Below are 25,000 nucleotides of genomic sequence, written 5' to 3'. Positions count from 1 at the left end.
ACTCCTCAGACGGTGTTCAAGATAGCAATGTGATGTATTCTCTCAGTTCATCACAATTTATGGACATCCTGACTTTAATAGGCTTGTAGTTGAAGACCCAGTAGCATGTATAGGCTATTAAGGTCACTTTAAACGAATAGCAATACCGTAGAGTGGAAACACAGGTTTAACAGCTAAATTAAGTCTAAAAATTTGCTTTACTAGAGACTGGTGTCAGGCTAAATCAGAGAAATGAACGTTCCTTCGGTAGCAAAGGTTGACTTAATCCTTGTACAGCAACTAAGTCTTAATTTGGTTTCGTAATCACTGCCGGTCTATAGGCGTTTCGTAGTGTGCTCCATACGTCACCATCTGAATATGGTGATACTACAAGTCCCCTATAACTCTACTCGGTACAAACTATGTTAATATTTCCGCTAATTCGAACAAAATGCATTATAACACAAAATAAAACCACTCAAATCATTTTAGATAAATATTTGTCTTCCTGTACTGTTAATTTTTTGTTATACGTTCGGCCATTTTTGGTTTAATTGACCGTTTTGACAAAAATAAATAATAAAAGAAACCTCGATAAACGGATGACTTGAAAAACAGAGCGAAAGCTCAAAATGTTTTCCGTGAGGCAATAAAGGTTAACAGGAGTTGACCTCTAATTGGCCAATTAAAGTCGAGGGAGGGTTTGGCCCCCTCACCAGGGCAGTGCCAACAGCCCTTGGTGGCCCTAGGTTGTTAGCCCTCACTGCCTCACTGAGGACCTTCATGGGGCCCTGGAGAGTTTGTGTGACCCTGAGGACCTGCTGTCACGGTGTCCCCGTGGGCTGTGTGACCTCGTAGAGGGAGAGGATAGAGGCGCGAGATGGGAGAAGAGCAGGTGGAGTCGTCCTTTTTTGACCATGTCGTAGCTCAGTCGATTAAGGCAGCGTCTGGGATGCTCTCGGACGCAGGTTCGAATCCTCGTCACGGCCCTTGTGGATTTGTTCAGGAGGTGGAGTGTATGTGGGGAGAGGGGAAGGGGAGAGGAGGCCACTGGGAAGGGGGAGAGAGAACGACAACAGTTCAATTACTCTCACTTAAAGTCAATATTAATAAAGGCATACTGTACAGGGAAGTGACAAGCATGAAAATCTAAAATGAGAGAGAGAGAGAGAGAGAGAGAGAGAGAGAGAGAGAGAGAGAGAGAGAGAGAGAGAGAGAGAGAGAGAGAGAGAGAGAGAGAGAGAGAGAGAGAGAGGGAGAGGGAGAGAGAGAGAGAGAGAGAGAGAGAGAGAGAGAGAGAGAGAGAGAGAGAGAGAGAGAGAGAGAGAGAGAGAGAGAGAGAGAGAGAGAGAGAGAGAGAGAGAGAGAGAGAGAGAGAGAGAGAGAGAGAGAGAGAGAGAGAGAGAGAGAGAGAGAGAGAGAGAGAGAGAGAGAGAGAGAGAGAGAGACAGACAGACAGACAGACAGACAGAGAGAGAGAGAGACAGACAGACAGAGAGAGAGAGAGACAACTCCTTACCCATCTCATCTCCACGCTAGAACTCTCCCTTCTCTCACCGTGGCCAAAAAACCGCTGATGCATCTTGGGTTTTTCTTTACCCGGGTGTTGTGAAGTCTCCGGCGGTGCCCGGGGACACATCCCTCAGCCCCCCCCCTCCCCCCAGATGTACCAGAAGTCAGGTGTGTCAACCCGCCCTTCCCACAGCCCATCTTAACACATCTTCCAAGATTCCCTGGAACACAATCCACCAAACGGTTTACATCCAGGTCCCCCCAATGCCTGAACAGTATACTCTCCAGTATAACAACCACATTGAGAATTAACTACAACCTCCCCAATGGTGATGACGGAACATACCCTTAGGATTCAAAGCAGTTGGGCCACATACACGGGCTAATCACCGTGAAAGTTGGCGTACAGGGAGGAAGCTGCTAATGATTTCCCGACAGGTGAGGGGGGGGGGGGTTAGCCCCAGATGCAAGGGGGTGGAGAGGGAAGGGAATTAGCATATGCATCAGAGCTGATCACAGGGAAGGAACGGAGGGGAGTAAACTCAAGATGGGATGAATACTGTTGGCTAAGATCACTGATGACGTGTTGATGTGAGGAGTTATCATACTCTCTCTCTCTCTCGATCTGTCTATCGATGCTTCTCTGTCCTGTCTGCCTCTCTTCCTTCCGTCCTCTCTCAGAGTATCAACAAGGTCTGGGAATTAATGTGCCGTCACCAGCAATGGCAATGGAGTTTCCCGCCATAGTTTCCCGCCACAATCTCCCGCCACAGTTTCCCGCCTTTTCCCTGCTCCCATCTTCTTTATCGTACTCTGAGCCTCTGTTTACCTATCGCTTGCTCTGCCTGTTATGTGTCTGGCTTTCGATATCTCTCTGTTTACACCATGTTTACACATGGGGTGCCCATTGTCAGAATACACAAGGGAGGACACGGGACACAGCGAGACCTAAACCACCCTTGGCACTGGTGGAGATCACCCTTGGCACTGGAGGTCACCCTTGGCACTGGTGGAGGTCACCCTTGGCACTGGTGGAGGTCATCCTTGGCACTCTGGACGCTGCAGAGGCCGAGGTGCCAAGCGGCTCCGAGTTCCTTAACGCAGTTTCCGGTTAGATCAAAGACACCGTCGCGGGAGCATGGATAACCCAATTACCTCTAACTCGCCAGCAATTCAGCAATTAAGAACCATTATGAAAACTTTTAAATTAATTTTCGAACCGCTAGGAATGCGAGCTTCCAGGGGACAATGATTTTGGCTGGCGTGGCGACACTCTGAATTAATTCTGCCGTGGGGAAGTTTTTATGCCTGGGATATTCTGTAAAATATTCTCAGTTTCAAATGATTTCGTGTTAATTTGGTGCTGCTGCCAAATCTACCCATCATCTCTACATCTACCCCTTCTCCCCGCTTGAGTGACACCTACCTCTAACTACCACCCCCCACCAAACCACCATCACCCCGTCAACCAGCCACCCAGAGGACAATACACATCAACCCAGACGCCAACACCTTCCCCCCCCCCCTTCAGCTACCTAAAGACCCCCTCAATAAAACCCAAAATACCACCCAATCCATCCCCCCCCCCCACAATCTCCCCATCTCAGACGACAAAGAGTATAGCGAACTGATTATACCCATCATGGGGAGCCACTTCAGCTTCCATTCCAGTGCTGACGCTAGAATGATGCGAGGAGTGCTAGGTGGTCTCGATGCCGTTAGTCTGTCTGGTATCCATGACCCACACACTGGAAGCCTTCACGTGGCCACAACAACCGAGTAGAATCTAAAACCTGAGAAAAGTATGAAGGTCTTGGCGTCATCGCTATTCTCCAATCACAGCTAATCTAACCTATTCCATTCAGAAGTCGTTATGATTGAAAAATAGGTTGGGTGTCATAGCACTGGATGACATGCAGCTGGGCAGGCGGGGTCCAAGAACTAAAGTTCCACTCAGCAGGCACAAATAATGAGTCCGGTTATCCTTCAGGAACTTGGACAAAGATCCCTTTTGAGCACTATTTTTTTTTTTTTTTTTTTTTTTTTTTTGAGATATATACAAGAGTTGTTACATTCTTGTACAGCCACTAGTCCGCGTAGCGTTTCGGGCAAGTCCTTAATCCTATGGTCCCTGGAATACGATCCCCTGCCGCGAAGAATCGTTTTTTCATCCAAGTACACATTTTACTGTTGCGTTAAACAGAGGCTACAGTTAAGGAATTGCGCCCAGTAAATCCTCCCCGGCCAGGATACGAACCCATGACATAGCGCTCGCGGAACGCCAGGCGAGTGTCTTACCACTACACCACGGAGACTGTTAACACATCCTTTGTGGGAGCCATTGTTGAGTACGCTGCACCAGCATGGGACCCCAGCCATAAGCACGAAACAAAACTAGAAAAGGTCCAATAATATGCAACAAAACTCGTTCCTGACTTAAGGGAACTGAGCTATGAAGAAAGATTGAGGGAACTGGATCTGACTACATTGGAGGAAAGGATGAACAGAGCGGACATGATAACGACGTTCAAGATACTAAGGGGGTTAGGAAAGTAAAAATGAAGAGAGTCACGGCATTGAACTAATGATGGTAGAAAGGTGGGGCTGAGAAAGAAGAGACGTTAGAAACACATAGGGACGTTAGAAAGAATTTTTTCAGTGTCAGAGTAGTAGACAAATGGAATGCATTAGGCAGTGATGTGGTGGAGGCTGACTCCATACACAGTTTCAAAAGTAGATATGATAGAGCTCAATAGGCTCAGGAACCTGTACACCAGCTGATTGACGGTTGAGAGGCGGGACCAAAGAGCCAGAGCTCAACCCCTGCAAGCACAACTAGATAAGTACACACACACACATGAACACACAAAACACATATAAACTATTCTCACCTCCCCTAAAAATAAAATACTTCTCTCCCTGTCAAAATTAATATTTCTAGCTTGCAGGTAAAAATGTAACTTCTGGATATAGAAAAAAAAAACAATATTCGAGAAGAGAAAAAAAAAACACAAATTATCACACCCCGTGTATGTCGTTTTATTTTGGAAATCCAACTAAAATCCAACTGCGTTCGTGTAACATGAGATACTTTCAGTGGCGTAGATGTTCTTGAACCCGAGATTTGACACTGTGGAGCACCACCCACACAAACATCTCCCTCCCCCCCTCTCCCACCCCAACGCACAACCATTCAACACACACCATCAACACACACCATCAACACACACCTTCAACACACACCTTCAACACACACCATCAACAATCACCCCCAATAAAACACACCAGGAAACACCCTGCCCAAGACACATGACATTCTTACCCTCAACCAGCCCACCAACTCGTCCGCTGATATCGTCACCTTATATAACCCTACCACCCCCCCCCCCCTAAATAACCCATTGAATTTACATCTGAATCGTTGCAAAAAATAATGGCAGTTGCAGGATAGTTGCAGAAGATAATGACGAGAGCTTCAACACTCCGCCGAAACTGCCTTCGTAGTGAGGTTCTTGTAAGTGAAAAAGAGAAACTCTGGAATGCTTTCTGTTTTTCTTTCTTTCTTTCTCTCCACAAAATAATTCGAAAACTCGCATTTTTTGCCATGATAGGAAAATTCGCATTTTCTTCCCTGTATATTTGTCAGTTTTTTTTTTTACTTCAAATGTAATTTTTTCGAATAAAGTGTTAAGGCTGTACAGTGCTTGGAAAAGATATGAGACAGACTAAGAGCTGTGATATGAGACAGACTAAGAGCTGTGATATGAGACAGACTAAGAGCTGGGATATGAGACAGACTAAGAGCTGGGATATGAGACAGACTAAGAGCTGGGATATGAGACAGACTAAGCACAAGACGAAGCTGGAAGAAGTTCAGAGGTATGCCACTAGAGTAGTCCCAGAACTAAGAGGCATGAGTTACGAGGAAAGGCTGAGTGAACTGCACCTCACGTGGCTAGAAGACAGAAGAGCTCGGGGAGACATGATCACCACATACAAAATTCTCAGTGAAATTGACAGGGTAGACAATGATGGATTATTTAACACGGGTGGTATACGCACAAGGGGACACAGGTGGAAGCTGAGTACCCAAATGAGCCACAGAGACATTAGAAAGAACTTTTTCAGTGTCAGAGTAGTTAGTAAATGGAATGCATTAGGCAGTGATGTGGTGGAGGCTGACCCCATACACAGTTTCAAATGTAGATATGATAGAGCCCAGTAGACTCAGGAATCTGTACACCAGTTGATTGACAGTTGAGAGGCGGGACCAAAAAGCCAGAGCTCAACCCCCTGCAAGCACAACTAGGTGAGTATAACAATTGACCTTTGGTTGAAACTGCATTTTATTTTATCCAGCTTATTTGCCAGCGCGGTTTGACGCGTGGAGAGTTTTCTTCACAGTCTCTCACTCTTAAACTGACTTTCATTAGATACGCCAACTCACGAAGCTGTTTGAGTTGGCACAATGCATGCTGCGGTAACAGATAGGGACTTGAATTACCTTACGCTCTTCCTTCCGGTATATAAGATGGAGACCTGCATATACTGTGATTATATCTGAGGTATACTGGTCATACCTCTGACCAGCGGCGCCCCTTTATGTGGTCTCCTGCAGTGTTGCACACGTCAATGTGCAGAGAGAGAGAGAGAGAGAGAGAGAGAGAGAGAGAGAGAGAGAGAGAGAGAGAGAGAGAGAGAGAGAGAGAGAGAGAGAGAGAGAGAGAGAGAGAGAGAGAGAGAGAGAGAGAGAGAGAGAGAGAGAGAGAGAGAGAGAGAGAGAGAGAGAGAGAGAGAGAGAGAGAGAGAGAGAGAGAGAGAGAGAGAGAGAGAGAGAGAGAGAGAGAGAGTTAGAGAGAGAGTTAGAGAGAGACAGAGAGAGCGCGGAAGATATGTTGTAAGCTCTGGTCGGCCAAGCTACCCTGAGGATGCTCAACACATCACATAATTCATGTGTGTGTGTGAGGGGGGGAGGGAGGTCTTAGAGTACTAAGCTGCCTCACACAGGAGAGACAAAAAGCAAGCCTTGCATAACCTTATTTTAAACACGTCACTACAGTAGTAGGCGCCTTCTGACTCCCGTTAATACCATATTAAAGTGAAACCGTCGCTCTACCGTCCACCCCAAGTAGTCCCAAAAGTCACAGCAAAGTGTCAGAGTTTCCCCTCGAGTTATTGGAGAAATTATCGCCAAGCCCGTGTCGATAGGAGAGTTGAACAGGAAGTTTGGAATCACAGGTGTGGAAAGATGAGGTTAGGTAGGTAGGTAGGTGGGTGTGGTCTGAAGGTATATGGAGCTAGAAAAGCAATGGAAGACTGCGATTGAGCTAATTGTGATAGGATCCTCCTATACACATAAAAGAGTAAGGAGTTTATTCCCTCTATGACATCTCACTAGTAACATCTCGCCACTGAAGTTTCCCCTCTCACTGTGACTCTGTTTTCTTTACAAGGGATTACTCTTATATTCACTATAGTGCTTTGCCTGTCCTGTTTCTCCTTATGCACCAGTCATATCGGGTACACTGTTGAAGGTTTACTGACAGTTAATATATATATACAGTCTGCCCACTCATTTCGTCTTGGTGTAACTGTGTATCGCCTTGACGTGCCTTATCAAATGTACCTTCATCTTCGTTCAGGGCTAAGGAGCCATACTGTCTGCTCCAACGGACTTAACATTGTGCATTAAAACACCTGAACCTAACCAACCCGAGAGATCCACGCATAGAAAACGTAAATAAATGTCCGTGCACCGTTATGATTTATTGAACATCATATTTTGTCCGTTTTGGGATTTTGACGGTCAAAATACGATGTATTATTCGAAAGAACAGATTGACGGAGGTGATATTCGACACTGCAAGCAATTGATGATTTGTACACACACACACACACACTGTCACATGTAGGGCGGCCTAGATAGCTCAGTTGGGAGAGCGTTAGACTGAAGATCTAAAGGTCCCCGGTTCGATCCCGGGTCTGGGCAGATTGTTTTCTAGGAAGTGACGTGATGGAGGCAACCCGTCCTAGACTAAGTCAATTACATCCAGCGGTCGACCCCACAGACGCGTTCATAAATTTTAACATGCTGTTTATTCAAAACGGGAATTTTCTTAAATATAAATTAATATTATAATATATTAGCATATTGCTCATAAATAGGCATAAGTTGGGTTTGGTGTTTAGGTTCTGTTGGCGATTATTTGTATTTGTAAGTACGTGGGTGAAGCATTTACAGCGTTGTGATTCGAACAAAATTCGTCAGTGAAGCACTTGTTCCGGAAGTGTTCGAATGAAATTAGTCGTGAGTCGTGTGTAAACTGTTTTTCATTCATAAACAGAGGAGGGTTGGCGGGTGGATGGACTCACTTTTGCGTCTTTGTTTAGAGGACGGGCTGTTGTAATCAGTATTGCCTAGATAGCTCAGTTGGGAGAGCGTTAGACTGAAGATCTAAAGGTCCCCGGTTCGATCCCGGGTCTGGGCAATTGTTTTCGAGGAAGTGACGTGGTGGAGGCCGACTCCACACACAGTTTCAAATGCCAACCCGTCCTCAGCCCAAGTCCATCCTATCCATCGGTCGACCCAAAGACGCATTCATCAATTTTAACATGCTGTTCATTCAAAATAGAAATTTTCTAACAAATCAGTATACATTATTATATATCAGCATTTGTGCATATTTAGCCATTGGTTAGGTTAGGGGCTTTAGGTTCCGTTGGCGATTATTTGTATTTGTAGTACGTGGGTGAAGCATTTACAGCGTTGTGGTTCGAACAAAATTCGTCATTGAAGCACTTGTTCCGGAAGTGTTCGAACGAAATCAGTTGTGAGTCGTGTGTAAACCGTTTTTCAGTCATAAACAGAGGGGGGTTGGCGGGTGCATGGAATCACTTTTGAGACTTTGTTTAGAGGACGGGCTGCAAATGTAGATATGATAGAGCTGTAGAAAGAAGCTCAGGAATCTGTACACCAGTAGATTGACAGTTGAGAAGCGGGACCAAAGAGCCAGAGCTCAACCCCCGCAAGCACAACTAGGTGAGTACACACACACACACACACACACACACACACACACACACACACACACACACACACACACACACACACACACACACACACACACACACGTGTGCGTGCACAACCTTGCCAAATATAAAACTTCTATCGTGAGCATCCGAAAAATATTTATTGTACATGTCTAAACCTCTGAACCCCTAGAGAGGAAAAATGCTGATTAGAAAACGGGACTCAACAAACTGGGAAGGGTGCATGTGAAAGTATTATTTTGAAATTTTACGATTTATCATTTTTGTTGACAACTTCAGCGGGGCTGAACACGGGAGGCTTATATGGTCGCTTATGTGTTTGTTGATGTGTGGTCGCTTATGTGTTTGTTGATGTGTGGTCGCTTATGTGTTTGTTGATGTGTGGTCGCTTATGTGTTTGTTGATGTGTGGTCGCTTATGTGTTTGTTGATGTGTGGTCGCTTATGTGTTTGTTGATGTGTGGTCGCTTATGTGTTTGTTGATGTGTGGTCGCTTATGTGTTTGTTGATGTGTGGTCGCTTATGTGTCTGTTGATGTGTGGTCGCTTATGTGTCTGTTGATGTGTGGTCGCTTATGTGTTTGTTGATGTGTGGTCGCTTATGTGTCTGGAAAGGGTGAATGAGAGAGAGAGAGAGAGAGAGAGAGAGAGAGAGAGAGAGAGAGAGAGAGAGAGAGAGAGAGAGAGAGAGAGAGAGAGAGAGAGAGAGAGAAGAGAGAGAAAGAGAGAGAGAGAGAGAGAAGAGAGAGAAGAGAGAGAAGAGAGAGAGAGAGAGAGAGAGAGAGAGAGAGAGAGGAGAGAGAGAGAGAGAGAGAGAGAGAGAGAGAGAGAGAGAGAGAGAGAGAGAGAGAACATTCAATAAAGCTAAGAGATGAAAGAGAATAGCCTAGTACTTCTCTAAAAGTCCCCCCCCCCCCCCTAAGACTCAGTTTTTAGGGGGGACAGAATTAATTCTCAAGTCCCTGATAATGGCGTAAGCCTCAATCAGACGACAAGACTAAACAAAACAGCGTCGCTGTGACTCCCCCCATCCCTCCCCGGGAAAGTGAAACTCTAGCTCCGGGTACCCAGCCTGCTATCGCCTTGTTGTCGTGTCTCGCGTTAATGTTAAGGATGGAGGTGGCTTCCGGAGCGTCTTCCTGGAGACGTCAAGGGCAGGAAGTCTCTTCTCACACACCACCTTTTAACCACCTTGCAGGAGAAGCCTCTCCACGCCCCTGTTAGGCTACGGTTCTTCACATCTTAACGAGGCTTTCCGCTGGCGACAGAAACCAATATTTCCCACAGCTCATTATTCTGATGGGGTTTACGGCTATTTTTAACGAGTGAATTCGTATGTGTGTTATAAGAGGAGTGTATGTGGGGTGTATATTCGAGCCTAGTTTCTCTCTAGTTTCGAGAGAGCGCGTATATACGCCCGTCTGTATACGGGAGCGAGTGTGTATTACTGAACGCTAACAATGGCCTCTGATACACTCACACTATCACCAAACATTGGGCCAATTAGTTGCCGAATATACCGAGCCTTCATGAAAGCACGCAGGCACCTGGTGCCTTCCGTCACACTAGGCTAGTCATTTAAAGAAGATTTTTTTTCCTCTCTCTCTCTCTCTCTCTCTCTCTCTCTCTCTCTCTCTCTCTCTCTCTCTCTCTCTCTCTCTCTCTCTCTCTCACTCTCACTCTCACTCTCTCACTCTCTCACTCTCTCACTCTCTCACTCTCTCTCTCTCTCTCTCACACTCTCTCTCTCTCTCTCTCTCTCTCTCTCTCTCTCTCTCTCTCTCTCCAGAGAGGTGGAGAAACCATATGGGGAAGAGAGTGAGGTGAATTCAAGAGAAAAATGAAGATGAGAATAAGATGCGAGGTAAAAACAATAAGAAAGGAAAATGTAAGAGAAAAAGGTACACAAAAGGGGAAGGTTACAGCATTTAAGTATGATGTTACTTATATGTCCCAACCTTCTAAAGCAACGTGATCTGATTCACCTTTTGGCTTCATTTTTGTATTATTAATTTTGTGTTTACCTATTTTTTTTTTAACTTAGTTATACCCTTTTTCCTATTTTCCTTCTATTTCCCCCCTTCCCTTACTTCTAAACATCTCCTTTAAATTCTCTTTATTCTTACTTTTGTCTCATTTTCTTATCTTTTCTCTTATTCTTTCCTTTCATCTTATTTTTGCTTTCGTAATGTTATCTTCTGTTTTTTTTTCATTTGTCTCAACTCGTTCCCTCTTATTCTTTATATCTGCCACTCTCTTTACATCACACGAGTTGATAATGTCCCAGCACGAACCGCAACGAGGTCGTTCCTTCACTGGAACGACCTCGGACACAACGAGAGAGGCAGTCACTGCCCCTCTCTCATACTCAAGCACAGTCACTGCCCCTCTCTCATGCACAAGCACAGTCACTGCCCCTCTCTCATACTCAAGCACAGTCACTGCCCCTCTCTCATACTCAAGCACAGTCACTGCCCCTCTCTCATACACAATCACAGTCACTGCCCCTCTCTCATGCACAAGCACAGTCACTGCCTCTCTCTCATACACAAGCACAGTCACTGCCCCTCTCTCATACACAATCACAGTCACTGCCCCTCTCTCATGCACAAGCACAGTCACTGCCCCTCTCTCATGCACAAGCACAGTCACTGCCTCTCATGCACAAGCACAATCACTGCCTCTCTCTCATGTACAAGCACACTCACTGCCTCTCGTGGTATTCCTGTTACACCAGTATAACTCTCCTGGTGCGTCTGTCTGTCTGTCTGTCCGCCTCCTGTCTAACTACAGTGTCAATCATTACCTGTCTTTTACGTACTTCCCTCTCCCTTGCTCTTCCTCCTCCTCCTCCTCCTCCTCCTCCTCCTCCTCCTCCGTCTCCTACCTACTACTACCCATCCTATCCCCTCCCCACCTAGCTTATCCATTCCACAAATTGGTTCTCATAATTTTCCCCCCACTGCCTCCCCCCTTTTGCCTCTCCCCTCTGCCTCTCCCCTCTGCCTACCCCCTCTGCCTCTCCCCTCTGCCTCCCCCCACAGTCATCAGTATAACGCTCCCCCTATTCTTCTAGCCCCATATTTTACAACTTAATGTAGCAGAGATCAGCCAATCTTATATTCTTACTCTAATGTATTTTCTTGTTTTTATCCCCAAATGTATTAAATTATTTTATGAGTGTTAGGGAATATAATTTTTGTTTAATTGTATCACAAAATAGAACTTGAAATAATGGCTATAAATCGGAGAAGTTCAAAATCAGGCTAAGACCTGGGTAAATACTGGTTTAGAAATTAGGGTTGTTAGTTTTATGGAACAGATTACTGAGTAATATTGTGGGATAAATGGATTGTTTCAAGCGTAGGTTAGATCTGTAGTTTCCTATACAGTATTTCTATGACGTTCCTAACGCTATCACCAGAGCATTAAACAAAATCAACGCAGCGGCATATGCTGATGCTGACAAGCCGCCGGCCTCCTGTCCTCGTCGAGGCCACGAGTGTTAGTGGTCCTCAGGTAAATTCAGGTCAATATGCAAAGCTGCCGAAGATCTGTAAGGAATGTGAAACCTGTGTAAGGAATCCTTCAGAATCTTGTATGCCACGTATGTAAGACCAATCCTGGAGTATGCAGCCCCAACATGGAGTCCGTACCTTGTCAGGCACAAGACAAAGCTGGAAAAAGTTCAGAGGTATGCCACTAGGCTAGTCCCAGAACTAAGAGCCATGAATTACGAGGAAAGACTGAGTGAACTGCACCTCACGTTGCTGGAAGACAGAAGAGTTCGGGGAGACATGATCAGCACATACAAAATTCTCAGGGGAATTGACAGGGTAGACAATGATGGATTATTTAACACGGGTGGCACACGCACAAGGGGACACAGGTGGAAGCCGAGTACCCAAACGAGCCACAGAGACATTAGAAAGAACTTTGCTCAGTGTCAGAGTAGTTAGTGGATAGAATGCATTAGGCAGTGATGTGGTGGAGGCTGACTCCATACACAGTGTCAAATGTAGATATGATAGAGCTCGAGAAGCTCAGGAATCTGTACACCAGTAGATTGACGGTTGAGAGGCGGGACCAAAGAATCAAAGCTCAACCTCCGCAAGCACAACTAGGTGAGTACACGCACGCACGCACGCACACACACACACACACACGCACGCACATCTCTCTCCCTGCAGCCACCAGCTCATCAAACGAGGGAATAGACTTCCGAGCCTCCTCGAGTATAAACTGTAAGACGCGCCAATATCCGCTTCAAGATTGCCTACTGTCTTGCCTCTGATCCTGCCCGTCTTCCCCTAAACGTATTCACCTACGTCTTCCGCAGTCACAGTTGGCTACTTCAGCCGCTGTAGGAGCCCCAGCTGGTCACCTCTACCTTCCCCTACGAGCCCCAGTGAGTGCATCATGGGGAATTGAGTGTGTCCTAATATTGGAGGCTTGGGAGTGTGTGTGTGTAAGAGTGAGTGCATCATGGGGTATTGAGTGTGTCCTAATATTAGAGGCTTGGGAGTGTGTGTAAGGGTGAGTGCTAGGGTGCCAAGGGGTGTCTCTAGGGTGCCAAGAGGTGTCTCTAGGGTGCCAAAGAGACTGACTTGGAAGGAAACGATTGTGTGACACAATGCCGTAGCCTCTGCCATCACCCTGATGCCGCACACTGCCTTAATCTCACAACTTTAATTTTTTCTTCATAACATATCAACTTCGGTAAACTATAATTTGTGTATACCCTTACTGCAAGTATCCCGTATACCCCAGACACACGCAGTAAACTTCCGACACACATAGGCCTATGCTGCTGTCATCCAAACTAAAGGACCTCCCGACTATAAGGTAATATCCAGGTCCCAGCTGCCCACCACGGCTGCCAACACGTCCCCAGCTGCCCACCACGGCTGCCAACACGTCTCCAGCTGCCCACCACGGCTGCCAACACGTCTCCAGCTGCCCACCACGGCTGCCAACACGTCTCCAGCTGCCCACCACGGCTGCCCACACACCGATAACGCCCTGAGCGACCATTCCAACAACTCTAACCCAATAAGCGGAAGATTGCTGGTGTCCCCAGATAAGCTGTGGCTGCCGACCGTTTGGTGGCCGGGGCGGCCAAGATCACCGGAGCCTGTGATACTGTTGCTGCTGCTGCTGCTGCTGTGTTGCTGATGTAGCTGTGTTGTTGCTGCTGCTGTGTTGCTGATGTAGCTGTGTTGTTGCTGCTGCTGTGTTGCCAACCCACCCAACCCACCCAACCCACACCCACCCATGCCGAAACCCGACCACGTCCCACAACCGCCAAACAAAGATAATTTCACATATTTATCTGGTGATATAACAAGACCCTTTCACGCCTGTAATAGTGTGTGCAACGGCTAGAGTGCAATAACAAGGTGTGGGAGGTGGGGGGAGGTGGTGGGAGGTGGTGGGAGGTGGTGGGAGGTGGGGGGAGGTTGGGGGAGGTGGTGGGAGGTGGTGGGAGGTGGTGGGAGGTGGTGGGAGGTGGTGGGAGGTTGGTGGGAGGTGGTGGGAGGTGGTGGGAGGTGGTGGGAGGTGGTGGGAGGTGGTGGGAGGTGGTGGGAGGTTGGGGGAGGTGGTGGGAGGTGGTGGGAGGTGGTGGGAGGTGGTGGGAGGTGGTGGGAGGTGGTGGGAAGTGGTGGGAAGTGGGGGAGGTGGTGGGAGGTGGTGGGAAGTGGGGGGAGGTGGGGGGAGGTGGGGCAATAACTAGTCTCTAACTTAAATGACCAAGTTCAAAAGCTCTTGGCCACCAACTTAATACAAGAAGCTCAATCAACGTGCCCATTTAAGTACCACTATTCAATGAGCAGCTTTTCGTATATGACAAATAATGACACTAATTCATTATCCATAATAATCCAAGTCTTCAAATCTTATCAAGTTCAAGTATGTTTATTGAGACAAGAAAATACATCTCAAAGGGATAGAGTAGCTTAGGCTATTTCTATCCCAAATCTTATGAATACCGCTAAGAGCATGTACTTAGTATTGGGGGGTAGAAATAGCCTAAGCTACTCTATCCCTTTGAGATGTATTTCTTTCTTGTCTCAATAAACATACTTGAATTTGAACTTGTACTCAGTAGCCTAAGGATTCCCGGGTGTTACAGATAAAACAAAATAACTCTCCTATAAACCAATTTACTGTAAGTTGTTAAAGACAAAAAATCTGTCCGGTGCCCATAAATTTCCGCTAAAAAAAGCGGAAACGATAAAACTGTGTAATTTCATCCATCAGAATAAAATGTTTTCGATAGTTTTATGAGATATTGGCAGTGGCGCCTGGGAGGGTCCGTGGGAGGGAGGGGAGGTGGGAGGGAGGGAATGGATAGAGGGAGAGAAGAGGGAGACAAAATATAGAGGGAAGGTAGAGAGGAGGGATAGATGGAGAGAGAGAGAGACTCTAAGTATACCAGAGTCTTCATCTCTGGGAGACTTCTCCGTACCATCACCTCTCCTCATTCCATCAACTTGCGTCTCGTTTTATCTCTTTTAATATGTCTTTTGTAAGTAAGAACAAAACAAAAGGAGATATATCAAATCCCCCAGAAGAGCAAACAGTCCTGTTTACATGTTGTAAACAGCGTGTATCGCAGAAGCCAAGAGAGAGAGAGAGACAATCAAATATGCCAAGTCCACCGTCCCTCTTAACTTGCCAGACATGGCGGGAAGGTTATGAAGTTACACAAAGCAATCCCATGATTGATACGCGGTTCGGCGGACCATCAGCCTCCCTTTTACTCAAGCCGACACACAGTAAATGGCCTTGCGACTGAAGACAGACCCAGTTCCAATTCCCAAATGGAACACACTGTCCGTGGCCAGAAACTAACTACATTTTAGTGTTAATGTAGTCAATACAAAAAAAAAAAGTATAGAAAATAATTATATAACATCCGTTATTTGACAACTATTATACGCGTAATTACATAGGAGAGAAGAGTAGGTAATAGGCTCCAGGCCAGATGGGAAATGTAAAGCCCCATTTCAAACTGCCCATTAACTATTTTCGTAATTAGTGCTAAATACGCATGATTTATGATAATAATAAATAATAATTCATTGTGTCGGGGGACAGGAAGCCAGAGTGTATTCATATACATATTAGGCTTATGTTCGTTCCCCAAGGGACGCATTACTGACCCTGGATGCTGCCCCACAACAAGCTCACTATAACTCCTGACTACCTACTCACTGCTAGGTGAACAGATGCATTAGATGAAAGGAAATGTGTACCCAACCATTTCTGTCCCGCCTGGGATTCGAACCTGGAATTCTGGATTGTGCATCGAAAACAAACCCAACAGGTGTATATCCCCTTATGCATGGCTATACACCTATACATGTAGTATGTATGATGTAGACATACAGGTAGAGGGGGGTGGAAATAGGACTGTAGAAAGCCAACGAATGTAAAATAAAGAAAGAGTGAGAGAAAGTGCATTACTGAAGTCTTAAAAGACAAGGCAAAAGAGAACGGGAGGAGGGTGGGAAAGATATTCATATCAGAAATATGTTATTGTTTGAGTAAACATGTAAATATGTAAATAAAAATAAATTAAAGGTGGAAGAGGTGAAGATCGACTCTATGGCAAAAGAAGATAATGACCTGGAACAGGTTAAAATTAGAATTACAAATTATAATCCTTTCCCCAACAATTGAAAAATAGCGAACCAAGATGACTTGTTGAAAGACAGATGTCCACCGTATCTTGTAAGGCCTAGATAGCTCAGTTGGGAGAGCGTTAGACTGAAGATCTAAAGGTCCCTGGTTCGATCCCTGGTCTGGGCAATTCTTTTTTTTATGAACTAATCCAAAGTTTTACACATTACAGTTTCTGAATTAAGTTTATGCACCGGATACATATGCTGTGGGCGGTAGAGCTCCTCATACCCATGTTGTGGGCGGCGGTGGTGGGCGGCGCACCAGCCTGTGGGCGGGGGGGGGGGGTGCAAGGTACTGTCAAGCTTCAGACAAACATGTTACAGCTGTGTCAAGCTTCAGACAAACACGTTACAACTGTGTCAAGCTTCAGAAAAAACACGTTACAACTGTGTCAAGCTTCAGAAAAAACACATTATATCTGTGTTAAGCTTCAGGAAAAACACATTATATCTGTGTTAAGCTTCAGGAAAAACACGCTATATTTGTGTCAAGCTTCAGACAAACACGTGACAACTGTGTCAAGCTTCAGACAAACACGTTACATACTGGGTTCCAAGCTTCAGACGAAACACGTGGACAACTGTGCCAAGCTTCAGACAAACACGTGACAACTGTGTCAAGCTTCAGACAACACGTTACAACTTCCGTCAGACAAACACGTTGACAACTGTGTCAAGCTTCAGACAAACACGTGACAACTGTGTCAAGCTTCAGACAAACACGTGACAACTGTGCCAGCGTCAACAAACACGTGACAAATTGTCAAGCTTCAGACAAACACGTGACAACTGTGTCAAGCTTCAGACAAACACGTTACAACTGTGTCAAGCTTCAGACAAACACGTGACAACTGTGTCAAGCTTCAGACAAACACGTTACAACTGTGTCAAGCTTCAGACAAACACGTTACAACTGTGTCAAGCTTCAGACAAACACGTTACAACTGTGTCAAGCTTCAGACAAACACGTTACAACTGTGTCAAGCTTCAGACAAACACGTGACAACTGTGTTAAGCTTCAGACAAACACGTGACAACTGTGCCAAGCTTCAGACAAACACGTGACAACTGTGCCAAGCTTCAGACAAACACGTGACAACTGTGTCAAGCTTCAGACAAACACGTGACAACTGTGTCAAGCTTCAGACAAACACGTGACAACTGTGTCAAGCTTCTGAAAAAAACATGTTACAATTTAACTGTAAATAGTTGAACTCAATTAAAGACGATAAAGAACCACTTACAAGCATCGTTACAAGAAAATGTCTTTGTTGCAGGGAGGTGTCCTTGTTGTAGAGAGGCGCTCTTGTTACTCATTAAAGCTGACGAATTGGTCAGTTGCCGCTCCTGTGCCAGGTAAGTCCACTACGGGCTCACCATAGCCCGTGCTACTTGGAACTTGTTCAGAGTAGCTGAATCTATAACAATATATATATATATATATATATATATATATATATATATATATATATATATATATATATATATATATATATATATATATATCAGTTGCAGCCCCGTTATTGTACCAGGTAAGTATACTACGGAGGCAGATTGTGTGTGTGTATGGATTTGTGCTTGCGGGGGTTGAGCTCTGGCTCTTTGGTCCCGCCTCTCAACCGTCAATCAACAGGCGTACAGGGTGTGTGTGTTCGTTCTCAAGAACAATGATACAACTTTTCCACGGGACTTAATCTCAACTTCGTATTTTACAGCCAAAGTTGCGAACTTCTGACACTGTTACTTGTAAGTGTTGAGAAAGATTAAGTCAGTTCATGCGTGTGACGTCACACTAATTGCATTCGCGTGTGACGTCACAGTAATAAATCAGTGTACATGACGTCATATAAGCTGTTAATTCATTGTAATTGATGTGATAAATTTGATATTATAATTGGTTATATGTACAGTCTAGAAATATAACCTCACCAAGGCGCTACACAAAGTCTTACCTTAGACATTCTTTGCCAGATTTGGGGGGAAGGAAAGCTGCCAGGTAGTTAGAAAATGGCCAATGCACTGCCATTCTTCAAGAAAGAAGAGACACATTGCAAACCTTCTCACCCTGCAAAAGAAGAATGCAGTCTCATTTCATTTCAGAGCTTCAAATGTAAACATGACACATTAGAATGACCAGACGAGCAATAATTAAATGGAGGGATGCAAGAGCTCAATCTTTACAAACACATTTACATAAAAATATATAAAAATCACATTGCAGGAACATATACATATTTATTAAAACGACTGGACATTTCAGTCATTAGCTACGCCCTATTAGTATATATATATATATATATATATATATATATATATATATATATATATATATATATATATATATATATATATATATATATATACAAAAGTTCCTTTTTGTGTGGACGACGAAGGGTTGCTCTGATGCTTTTATGCTGTGAATATATTTTTGTCTTTTGTTTTGAGGGCCCCCCATGATGTATTTTCCTGCGGCACGGTTGTATGAGGATGGGGGGAGAGGGGAAAGATGGGGTGGAGCGTGAACCCAGGAGTCCATCATGCATGGGGCGATGCGCATGTGTCCAGTACTTAATGTAGTGTGTGGCGCAGAGTAGCGCTGGGAAAAGACTATATAATATAGTCCCCGCTCCACTATATTATTACTATATTCTATATTTATCTCTCTCGGAATGCGAGACGGTAATAGCTTTAATACCTACACACCAACGCGAATTTATATTAATGGACTTTGTCTCGTTATATGTTACGGGCTCACCATACCCCGTGCTACATGGACACTTCGTTCTGAGTAGCTAACTCTGAAACAACAACATCATTATATTACTGTCGTCGATATTTTACACAATGTGACACACGAATTTTGTTCCTGGGTAGTAAGTGGTATTTTCTGTGTACTGACGCCTCTATGTATAGATAATACTATTTTATCAAAGCAAAGCAAACTTTGCTTTGACGTTTGTCTAAGACAGCTTAGAGAAGACGTCTTCAAGGAAATCGAAGACATTTTGCTTCATACATCGGCAACCTTGAGGTAGCTTCAATACATCTTCCCTAAGCTCTCTTTGCAAACCTCAAGGCAAAGTTTGAAGGGAATTATAGTCAGTTTTATCTATACTAAGGAGGCGTAAGTAATAAAAAAAATAACACTTACCAGGGAAAAAAGGTAGTATTACAATAGCACTTAGTATGTATATCATTGTAGTAATCATTGTAGTAATCATCGATTAAATGCGAAATCATTGATTAAATGCGAAATCATTGATTAAATGAGAAATCATTGATTAAATGCAAAATCATTGATTAAATGCGAAATCATTGATTAAATGCGAAATCATTGATTAAATGCGAAATCATTAATTAAATGCGAAATCATTGATTAAATGAGAAATCATTGATTAAATGCAAAACCATTGATTAAATGCGAAATCATTGATTAAATGCGAAATCATTGATTAAATGAGAAATCATTGATTAAATGCAAAATCATTGATTAAATGCGAAATCATTGATTAAATGCGAAATCATTGATTAAATGAGAAATCATTGATTAAATGAGAAATCATTGATTAAATGAGAAATCATTGATTAAATGAGAAATCATTGATTAAATGCGAAATCATTGATTAAATGCGAAATCATTGATTAAATGAGAAATCATTGATTATATGAGAAATTATTGATTAAATGCAAAATCATTGATTAAATGCGAAATCATTGATTAAATGAGAAATCTTTGATTAAATGCGAAATCATTGATTAAATGCGAAATCATTGATTAAATGAGAAATCATTGATTAAATGAGAAATCATTGATTAAATGCAAAATCATTGATTAAATGCGAAATCATTGATTAAATGAGAAATCATTGATTAAATGCGAAACCATTGATTAAATGCGAAATCATTGATTAAATGCGAAATCATTGATTAAATGCGAAATCATTGATTAAATGCGAAATCATTGATTAAATGAGAAATCATTGAATAAATGAGAAATCATTGATTAAATGAGAAATCATTGATTAAACGAGAAATAATTGATTAAATGAGAAATCATTAATTAAATGAGAAACAATAACGTATCACGTTAGTGTGATTCCTGTGTATTCATGATAATTTAAACACACTAGACGGAAGCATCAAACTTAAATTAGCTTAATGGTCTACGTTTCCTGCACACAGCACCACATTCCCTATTATTGCGTCGTCAGCGCTCATTGTTCACGGGCTCACCATAGCCCGTGCTACTTGGAACTGCTTGTTCCAAGTAGCGAATCTTTAACAATAACAGCTCATTGTTCACAACATCTCAGCAAGCACAAAATTCCTTCTCAGATACAACCAGAGGAGTATTTTATACCTCAAGACGAATAAATGGAAGACCATCATTCTCCGCTCGAAACATTTTCGGCCAAGACAAATACAGAGACTAGAGGGACTCACGACACCGAGATATTTCCGCCGTGGATAAAACTTGCCAGCGAGACAGCAGTAAACAATATACTTAACGTCGGGTCGCGTAGCAGCGGGTCCGCGGTACTTGGTCACACACACACACACACACACTGGGCAGGTGTTGGTTTACACTTGGTTTACACATAACATACATCATGCTTTTATTTGTTGAAACAAATAAAAGCAGGTGTTTTCACATGCTTTCTCATTTAATCAATGATTTCTCACTTTATGAGAAATTATTTAATCAATTGTTTCTCATTTATGATAAATGATTTAATCAATGATTTCTCATTTATGAGAAATGATTTAATCAATTGTTTCTCATTTATGAGAAATGATTTAATCAATGATTTCTCATTTATGAGAAATTATTTAATCAATTGTTTCTCATTTATGAGAAATGATTTAATCAATTGTTTCTCATTTATGAGAAATGATTTAATCTATGATTTCTCATTCAGCACGTGCTTTCTCATTTAATCAATGATTTATCAGTTAATCACGCTTTTATTTGTTTAAATAAATACAAGCATGATGTATGTTATGTGTAAAGCAAGTCTTTGAAATGTAAGAAGCCTTACGAAACGCTTCAGACCAAAAATAAAAATGTAAAAAAAATGAATTTTGGAGAACAAATCTACAAGGGCCGTGCCGAGGATTCGAACTTGATCTCTGACGCAGGTTCGAATCCTCGTCACGGCCCTTGTGGATTTGTTCATTGATGCATCACGCTATTGTGATTTCTGTGTGTAATGAATTTTGGAGAGTTAATTTTTCAAATACCCTCGATAGTGAAGAAATACGTAAGAAATACTGAGAAGATTCGTGTTAGAATTATTAATCTTACCTTTTTGGTCATATTCAACAACACACACGTACACACACACACACACACACACACATATATATATATATATATATATGTCGTACCTAATAGCCAGAACTCACTTCTCAGCCTACTATTCAAGGCCCGATTTGCCTAATAAGCCAGGTTTTCATGAATTAATGTTTTTTCGTGTACCTAACCTACCTAACCTAACCTAACCTAGCTTTTTTTGGCTACCTAACCTAACCTTACCTATAAATATAGGTTAGGTTAGGTTAGGTAGGGTTAGTTAGGTTCGGTCATATATCTACGTTAATTTTAACTCCAATAAAAAAAATTGACCTCATACATAGAGAAAAGGGTAGCTTTATCATTTCATAAGAAAAAAATTATAGTAAATATATTATTTCAGGAAAACTTTGCTTATTAGGCAAATCGGGCCTTGAATAGTAGGCTGATAAGTGAGTTCTGGCTACTAGGTACGACATATATATATATATATATATATATATATATATATATATATATATATCACTATGAACTCTTTGACCCGGCCAGGATTCGAACCCATGCCGTCCAGGATGACCCCTAAACGTACACAGTACCGTGACCACCGCACCAATGATCGTCTAGACGATCATTGGTGCGGCATGGGTTCGAATCCTGGCCGGGTCAAAGAGTTCTTAGTGATATATGACTTGCGCGTTCATGCAACTTCCTCAGATATACTATGGGTTAGGGTATATTTCGAAGACCATTGGCCTCTAGTAATCAGGGGTACACCATCTCCCACCTGGTGATCCACACTCTTCCACTTATTTTTAACATTTGTTTCGCATTGTACAATGCGAACCATTGTACAATGGTTTATGGAGATGTAAAGAAAGAAGTCTGAAGAAATACTTATCTGAGTCTCTCCTTGTCCGCAGAAAACGGCGGCATGAGAGGGAGTACTACACAGGACCGACTTTTATATTCTGTTTGGCACATAATATGGTGCACTATTATTTTATCCACGCCTGTACTCTATAGATTACTTTCAGTATAGTTCCTCCTTATTCACGGGAGACATCTTCCGTCACGCAGGGTGCAGTCGCACCTCCACAGATCTCCAGTATCAGCTCTTGATACTGGTAATGACTCAAAAGGGCCACCGCTTACGGGCTATTCATGCCCGTGCCACCTTGTGAGTGGCTTAATCTTTATCAATCAATTATCCTTCTTATTTTTTTCGCACCGCTCCTGTGCCAGGTAAGTCCACTACGGGCTCACCATAGCCCGTGTTACTTGGAACTTGTTCCGAGTAGCTGAATCTATAACAACAATATCCTGAATTTTGATCTTTATAATAGTATAATGAATCTCGAGGAGGGAGAGTGGCAACCATAGTGAAATCCTATACAAAAAAAAAAAGTTTTTAATAAAAAATAGCCGCATAGCTTCATTGTTTAACAAGCGCGTAACTCGAGACTCTGCGATGCTTTTCGTCTGACATTTTCATAAGCCTCTCACAGCTCCACTACCAAAATTAATGAATACAAAACGACAAGCTCCAAAAATTTCACTGATGTATATTTTTTTATAGAACATTTCAGCTCCCCTTTATAAAAACATTGGCTCCATGTTGTGTTAATCCAGCCACTGCGCACGCAAACACACACACACACACACACACACACACACACACACACACACACACACACACACACACACACACACACACACACACACACACACACACAGCTTTAGGAAGTGATGTGGTGGAGGCTGACTCCATACACAGTTTCAAGTGTAGATATGATAGAGCCCAATAGGCTCAGAAATCTGTACACCAGTTGATTAACAGTTGAGAGGCGGGACCAAAGAGCCAAAGCTCAACCCCCGCAAGCACAAATAGGTGAGTACACAACTGATTACGTTCGATTTTTTTCTTGAACAGTGATTCACTGTGTTCGAATCCTATCTTTCTAACCACTTCATCTACGTTGTCTTCATCAACAAAGGCCAAATGCTCGTTACTTCAGCCGCCAAACTCACTGTTTATGAAAGAAAAACGATTTACATATGACTCACAACTGATGACGTTCGAACAGTGCTTCGCTGACGAACTCTGTTCGAATCCTAACTTCGTAAATGTTTCACCCGCTTCAAATGCAAATAACTGCCAACATAACCCACAAAAACCCAACCAATTCCTAACTATACATAAAACTATAACATATGTTACATTATATATGAGACAAAACGTTTTAAACACAATTTGTTAACATTTATGAATACTTCTTTGCGATCGGCCGCCGCTTTAACGACCCTAACCCGAGAACAGGCTGTAGCATTGCATTTATTCCTAAATCAACGTAATAATATACTTATAAAACCATATCTAGACCCAACTATACACAATAACTAACATAACCGTCAGAGGAACCAAAATACCTTACCTAAGTATACACAGAACTATAATACAAAAATAACAAATTAAATTAGAGAACATAAAAATTTGTCTTACAAAGTTAAAAAAATATATATAGCTTCTGGGGATATCCAGAGATTGGACGAGGATAGCCTAAGAAAGGCTTCAGTAATTAGCATGTGGATCTTATTAGAGTTTAGATCTCTCTCTCTCTCTCTCTCTCTCTCTCTCTCTCTCTCTCTCTCTCTCTTTCTCTTTCTTTCTCTCTCTCTCTCTCTCTCTCTCTCTCTCTCTCTCTCTCTCTCTCTCTCTCTCTCTCTCTCTCTCTCTCTCTCTCTCTCTCTCTGTACAAACATATTATCCCTATCTAGAATTCCCATTTAAACACTTATTAAACCAGATTTTTGCAGGATAGCATTTTTTTGTTCCTGGCAATGAACATAATATTAATTATTTATGAAGCGGGTCGCGAGAGCTTCAGAGCTGCACGAGGCTTACAATGGTGACACCGCTAATGTAATTAGTAGTGATACAATAGTTGGTGCATAATGCTTTCAGAAATGGGATCTATCTCTGGCCATTTCGATGTATACGTTCACTCTGGGGCACCTTGATGGATACGTTCACTCTGGGGCACCTTGATGGATACGTTCACTCTGGGGCACCTTGATGGATACGTTCACTCTGGGGCACCTTGATGAATACGTTCACTCTGGGGCACCTTGATGGATACGTTCACTCTGGGGCACCTTGATGAATACGTTCACTCTGGGGTACCTTGATGAATACGTTCATTCTGGGGCACCTTGATGGATACGTTCACTCTGGGGCACCTTGATGGATACGTTCACTCTGGGGCACCTTGATGGATACGTTCACTCTGGGGCACCTTGATGAATACGTTCACTCTGGGGCACCTTGATGGATACGTTCACTCTGGGGCACCTTGATGAATACGTTCACTCTGGGGCACCTTGATGGATACGTTCACTCTGGGGCACCTTGATGAATACGTTCACTCTGGGGCACCTTGATGGATACGTTCACTCTGGGCGCAACTTCGACTTAAAACAGGA

At 43.1% G+C, this 25,000-nt stretch overlaps 3 non-coding genes across 3 annotated transcripts; all 3 read left to right on the top strand.

Annotated features, from left to right (window-relative positions):
• Positions 1-7,407: 7,407 nt before the first annotated feature.
• Positions 7,408-7,480, top strand: TRNAF-GAA (transfer RNA phenylalanine (anticodon GAA)). The gene has a single exon. It is a non-coding gene; the product is annotated as a tRNA-Phe (tRNA).
• A 426-nt stretch (positions 7,481-7,906) lies between these two features.
• Positions 7,907-7,979, top strand: TRNAF-GAA (transfer RNA phenylalanine (anticodon GAA)). The gene has a single exon. It is a non-coding gene; the product is annotated as a tRNA-Phe (tRNA).
• Positions 7,980-16,281: 8,302 nt separating this feature from the next.
• TRNAF-GAA (transfer RNA phenylalanine (anticodon GAA)) lies at positions 16,282-16,354 on the top strand. The gene has a single exon. It is a non-coding gene; the product is annotated as a tRNA-Phe (tRNA).
• Positions 16,355-25,000: the final 8,646 nt, after the last annotated feature.

The sequence above is a fragment of the Procambarus clarkii genome, chromosome 67 (genome assembly GCF_040958095.1).
Source record: "Procambarus clarkii isolate CNS0578487 chromosome 67, FALCON_Pclarkii_2.0, whole genome shotgun sequence".
NCBI lineage: Eukaryota > Metazoa > Arthropoda > Malacostraca > Decapoda > Cambaridae > Procambarus > Procambarus clarkii.
Note: the sequence above shows the minus strand (reverse complement) of the source record. Positions and strands in the feature narration are given on the sequence as shown.